Here is a 6,000-nt window from a genome sequence, read left to right on the forward strand (position 1 = left end):
TCTCAGGGAAAAAAAAAAAAAAAAAACCTAAAATAAAATAAAGGAAATTTTGCTATTTGCAACACGGATGACCGCTGAAAACATTATGCTACATGCAATGAGGCAGACACAAAGAGCAGGTACACTTATGAGTTACTGAAAAGAGCCACACTCAATAGAAGCAGAGGATGGCAGTCTCCAGGAGTTCATAAGAGCCCGGCTATCCATCAACAGACAAAGTTTCGGTTGTACAAAATGTGCAGGGCTGGAGAGATGGCTCAGTGGTTAGAGCACTGGCTACTCTTCCAGAGATCCTGAGTTCAATTCCCAGCAACCACATGGTGGCTCACAACCATCTGTAATGAGATCCGATTGATGACCTCTTCTGGTGTGTCTGAAGACAGCTACAGTGTACTTAATAAATAATTTAAAAATAAACAAGTACAAAAAATGTATAATAAGTGTACAAATAGTATAAGAGACTTGCTATGTCATATTTGACTATGGAAACACTACTACTATATTACACACCTTTTTAAGTATAATGTTTACCCGCTGATGAACTCATTCATTTAAAATGAATACTGAAGATCAATAAGTAATTCTCATGGTCAATGTGGTAAGATAGGAATTCACCACAAACTGATGTACTGATTCAAAATACTCTTTACCGAAATTCAAGAAGACTTATTTTGGATGCACAGCCCAACCCTAAAATTATCTGTAAATAATAAAAAAATGGGCCAAAAAGTTGGCCAAAAGGGATGAATGAACAGGCTGTGAGTATAACTCTGTGATGGAGTACTTGCTTAGAATGTTTAACTAAAACATAAGAAAAGCAGGAGGGGACGGACCATCACAGTTACTGACTATATGAACAGATAACACCATGAATCATGAGGGAACTAAAAACTTCTAAAAGCAAGCCAGTGGCTGGCTATCCAGTAACAAGACCTCTTCATACACATCGTGAGTGAAAATAGCAGACAGAAATAAGCGTTGAAAAGGACATGAAGAAAACTAGACTCCTCCAGCGCATGACTGGGAAGATACAATATGGTACTCCCACGTGCAGGAACAGTTTGGACATGTCTCTGAAAGTTAAACATATGATACAGCAAATTATATTTCCCTGTGCTCACCCCTGAAAAGGAAACCACACGTCCACATAAGGACTTGTAATCAAACATTCAAGGGGTATCATTTTAAACTGTCAGAAACTGGAAACTATTCAAATACCTACCATGGTCAGCTAGCATATCCATAAAATACATACTCATCAGAAATAAAGTCCTGACACATGCTACAATGTACAAAGAAATCTTCAAAGTATGCTAAATGAAAGGTGTCAAACCTATAAAAATGTATATTATGATTCCTTTGTGCAAAATAGCTCGAGGGAGCAAATATAGGGAGATAAACAAAATGGCTATTGCCTAGGGCTGGGCTTTGAGGGAATAACAGTTAATTAGCCACAAACAGGTTACCGCAAATCCTAGGGGTGGACAGACAAAAGTATCATAAAGCAAGCCTGGGCTAGCCTCAATCCTACATACTTGTTTATAAATACTGGATTAGCCAGACAGTGGTAGTACACTTTAATCCCAGCGCTCGGAAGGCAGAGGCAGGAGGATCTGTTAGGCAAGCCTGGTCTACAGAGTGAGTTCCAGGACAGCAAGGGCGCAAGGGCTACACAGAAAAACCCTGTCTCAGAAAAAAAAAAGGGGGGGGGGAGGGATGGCTCAGTGGTAGAGCCCTGGGGAAAAAAAAAGACAAAATAACAAAGACCCAAAAAGACCCCCCCCAAAAAAAAAAAAAAACAAGGTAACTGGTGCACACACAACCTTGGGGGCTGGAGAGGTGGCTCAGCGGTTAAGAGCACTGACTGTTCTTCTAAAGGTCCTGAGTTCAATTCCCAGCAACCACATGGGGGCTCACAATCATCTGTAACAGAATCTGATGCCCTCTTCTGGTGTGTCTGAAGACAGCTATAGTGCACTCATATACGATAAATAAATCTTTTTTTTTTAAAAAGTGGATTATACACTCAAAATGGAGCAACTATTTTTGATATTATGCCAAAAGGCTAGCGTGTGTCCACACAAAAGCTTGCACACAATATTACAACAACCAGGAGTGGACATGCAAATACCTACCAACTGATGAATGCATAAATATAAGGAAGTATCTCCATGCAAAGGAGCATTGCTCAGCAAAATAATGATGCACTGACACATGCTATGACATGCACACATTTTAAAACTTTATGCTATGCAAAGATGCCAATCACAAAAGACTACATATTGTACACCTGTACTTACATGAAATACCCAGAGCAGGAAATACATAAGCAACGCCAAGGGCCAGAGGAAAGGGGGAATGAGTGACTGGTACCTGGTATGGAGCTGGGCCCGTTGGGAGCACTGGGGACTGAACTCGGAACTGTCCCCTGCAAAGCAAGCACTATGCCACTGGGCCACACCACAGACCCATAGGATCTTTTTTAGGGGTAAAAACATGCTTTAAAATTGAGTTCAGTAATTGTACAACTGTGACTATGCCTTAAAAAGTGAACTTGTACACTTATATCTGAATGGCATGTCGTTAAAATTTCAATAATGTTGCAACCTCTCCCCATCCATTAAAAAAAAATAATAATAAAGATACACACAACCTGAGAACAGGTAAAACCGTCAACCCTGATTTGGTAAACTCACTATTGAAGAAATTTGGGATTTAAAAAAAAAGAAGAAGAAGAAGAAGAAGCCCCAAAGTTTTCAACTCTTTCGAAACACTGAAACGTTTTGCAACTCTTTATGTCTGGGAGGTACAATGATTATTTCCAAGTAATAATGTTTAAATAGGATAACTCTGCCAGGGCGGATGTAGCACACACCTTACATCCCTGGCACTTGGAAAGCAGGGGACAGGCTGATCTCTATGAGTTCGAGGCCAGCCTGATCTACAGTGCAAGTTCCAGGACAACAAAGGCTACACAGAGAGATTCTACCCTGTCTTGGAAAACAAAAAGCAAGCAAACAAACAACAAAAAAGGATAACGTTAAATATCGAAATTTTAAATGCTGAGGACACTTCAGACTTCTACTTCTTGTATTTACTGGACGTATCAGCTACAGTCACATGAATGAACTCAGTAAACTGCAGTGCCTCCTATAAACCTTATTCCTAAATCCCTTGAAACATAATTCAACAGTCCCCAGTCTCATATGAAGTCATTCAACACTTTAAAGAAACTGTAAACCACAAATATACAATCTTATCTCGGTAAGGCCTGGATGGACATTGTTCTAATGCTGGCACTAGAGAAAGTGAGTAATTTGCCTCTCACCAGAGACTTGGAAAAAAGAAAAGCCAAAGTCTTTAGCTCAAAGGAGCAGTTTTTATTACACTTTCTCACTGTCCGATTAAAACGTGAACCACAGCGTAGTGTCATGAACACGAGAAAGATGTTCCAGGGTTACCATGACGCGTCTCCCAGCTTATTGATAGAGTACTAAGAACTTAAAGAAAGGGTATTCAGCTGAGAACGTGGCTCCCATAAGGACAGCCCACCAAGTTGGCCCGTGGGGGGGGGGGGCATCGGAAACTGCACTGGGGCTTACTCTCGGCACAGTGGGTTGTTTCTCCGTCCTTTGCTGACAGAGTGAAAATGTCCCACTAGAGCCTTGAGTGGGTCCGGCCGCCGCGCGCAGCGCCGCTGAGACAGAGTCGGTACCGAGGCGCGCGGGGCGCCCACGACACTCTCCGCGAGGTGCCCTCAGGGCCAGCACCGCCGGCAGGGGACCCGGGAGGAGACACTGGACCCGGGCGCTTCCAAGAGCCCAGGGTTTTGGTTGTTGTTGTTGTTGTTGTTTTGTTGCAAACACAGATTGTGATCGCTGCCCCGCTCCCCGGGGGACCAGGAGGAGGCGGCGGCGGAGGGCCGGCGGAGAGTGAGAATAAAAGAACGGCGGAGTACAACCTGTCGTGCCCGCCCGGGCGGCGACGAGCAGGCCCGACGGCGACGGAAACTGCCGCCCGGGACGCGCTTCCCCGGCAGCCCGGCCGCCGCGCGGTGACTGGCGCCGCGAGGTAAACAGCGCGCGCCGCGGTCCCTCGGCGCCACGACCGTTGCCCCGGGCCGCTCCGGTGCGGGCTCCCGCCCTGCCCCCAGCTCCGCCGGTGTCACCGCCCCAGCCTCCGGAAAGCCCCTCCGCCGCCGCCGGAGCAAACAACACAGGCGCGGGGCGGGGGCGCCCGGGAGGAGGCGACACTCGGGACGGCCGGGCAGGCTCGCCGCGCCCTCCCTCTCCCTCCCGCTCGCCCCCGCCCGCCTCCGCGGGCCCCGCGCTCTTACCTGCTCTCCCTCCACGTCGCCGTGTCCCTTGCCCTTCCCCTCAGGGCCGCAGACCGGCCGAGCCGCCGCAGCCGCCCGCCGTTGGCCCGGCGTCCTGCGGGAAGCCGAGGGGGCCTCCCCGGGCCACCGCGCGAGCCGCTCCGCACCACAGGACGAGACAAAACCGCGCTGCGCACCCCCCCCCACCCGCGCGCGCCACCCTTCAGATCACCCCCCCCAACCGCCGAGGCGACGGCGGCGACACAGCCGGGCGCGGGGAAGCTGCGGCCGGCCCCCGCCCTCCGCACCCGCCTCGGCTCCTCCCCCTCGGCCTCCTGCCGCCGCCACCAGGACACTGGAGTCCGCCTCCCCCACCCGGCCGCTCCGCGCGCTCCTCCCTCCCCGCGCGCCGCCGGGGGAAGCGACACCGCCAGTCACCGCAGCGCCTGTCAAACCGGGCCGGCTATTTATACTCCCCACCGCCCTCGGGCCCCCCGCAGCCCGCCTCCTGCGCTCTCGAATCCCGCCCTCTCCTCCGCGCCCAACTTCGCCCGAACCCGCCTGCTCAGGTGGAGACGCTCGCCACTCGTCCCGCTCCGCGTCCCCGGGGCTTCCCCCACTCCCCCACGTCGCGCGCTGCACTGCGCTGCGGCCGCGGGACGAGCGCGTGGGGACGGCGGGGCCGCGCGTGCACCTGCAGCCGGGCCGGGACGACACGCGCACCTCTCGGGCCACTCTCGGGTCTTTGCTGTCACCCCCTCATCCCCTTTCAACTCGGGACTCCCCCCTCCCAGGACCTCCAGGGACCACTCTGCACTCGAAGACTAAGCGTTAGGGAAGCGAGGGACTGCAAAATAAAACTCTTGTCAGACCCGGTGTTCGGAGTCCCCGCGCGTCTCCCCGGCTCGGTGGATGGTGGCGGCGCTGGCGGGCAGGAGCGCGCGGCCCGCCCCACCCGGCCACTGACGCACGTGGCGCCCCGCCCCGCCCGTTTCGCGGCCCGGGGCGCCGCCCGCTCCGCCTCTCAGCTCGTCCACCCCGGACCCCGCCCCGTTCCCAGAAATTACCACCGCCCAACGGCCCGGCTGCGCGGCGGTTGGTGCCCGCGGTGGCCGGCGGGCGGGCGGCCCAGCGCGCAGCTGCGGAGCGCGGCGGGCGGCCCCCGTTCGGGGGGGTCCCGGGGAGCCGCGACCGCCGGCCCCAGCCTTTGTCGCTCCTAGCCCCAGTCCGCCGCCGAGAAGTAACTCAAGTCCCAAGATCTTCGGGGCCAGGGTGAAGGAGCGCGTGTGTGTGGAAGAAGAGTATCTTGTTCCAAGTGTCCACGAATTGGGAAAAAAAAAAAAATAGAGAGGAGGGACGAGGCCAGCGGGAGCTGCAGGCTTCTGGTTTGCACACTTTCACACAAAGGGGAGCCTCTGCGCCGGGCACTCTCACGCGCCTTCCAGGGCACAAAAGCCAATGACACGGTGCCCGGAATGTCCTGCGTTTGCAGCGGCTCGCTACTGGTCTTTCTTAGGCACAGTTATGCATGCCTAGGTCTCTTCCCCAACCGCCACCACCATTCCCCGCCGCCGCCGCGGCTTGTATTTGTTTCTTTAACAAAGAGCATCTGCTGTCCCGGTGCGCGCGGGGGCTGATCCTGCTGGGCTCAAACTCCTGCAGGCTCCCTGTGGGAGACCCGGCAC

At 53.0% G+C, this 6,000-nt stretch overlaps 1 protein-coding gene across 4 annotated transcripts in view; it reads right to left on the reverse strand.

Moving 5' to 3' along the window:
• The window catches only part of ELF2 (E74 like ETS transcription factor 2), an 80,976-nt gene extending 75,749 nt beyond the window's left edge, over window positions 1–5,227 (reverse strand). For 2 of the 4 annotated variants that reach the window (XM_080929545.1, XM_080929548.1), the window contains exon 1: window positions 4,337–4,489. The gene's annotated coding sequence lies outside the window, so the exon portion shown is untranslated. Of the gene's footprint in view, window positions 1–3,961; window positions 4,019–4,336; window positions 4,490–5,187 lie in introns of those variants that run through there. The other 2 variants (XM_080929546.1, XM_080929547.1) reach the window with 2 other exon arrangements.
• Between the last annotated feature and the right edge of the window lie 773 nt (window positions 5,228–6,000).

This window comes from Micromys minutus (assembly GCF_963924665.1).
Source record: "Micromys minutus genome assembly, chromosome: 15".
Classification (NCBI taxonomy): domain Eukaryota; kingdom Metazoa; phylum Chordata; class Mammalia; order Rodentia; family Muridae; genus Micromys; species Micromys minutus.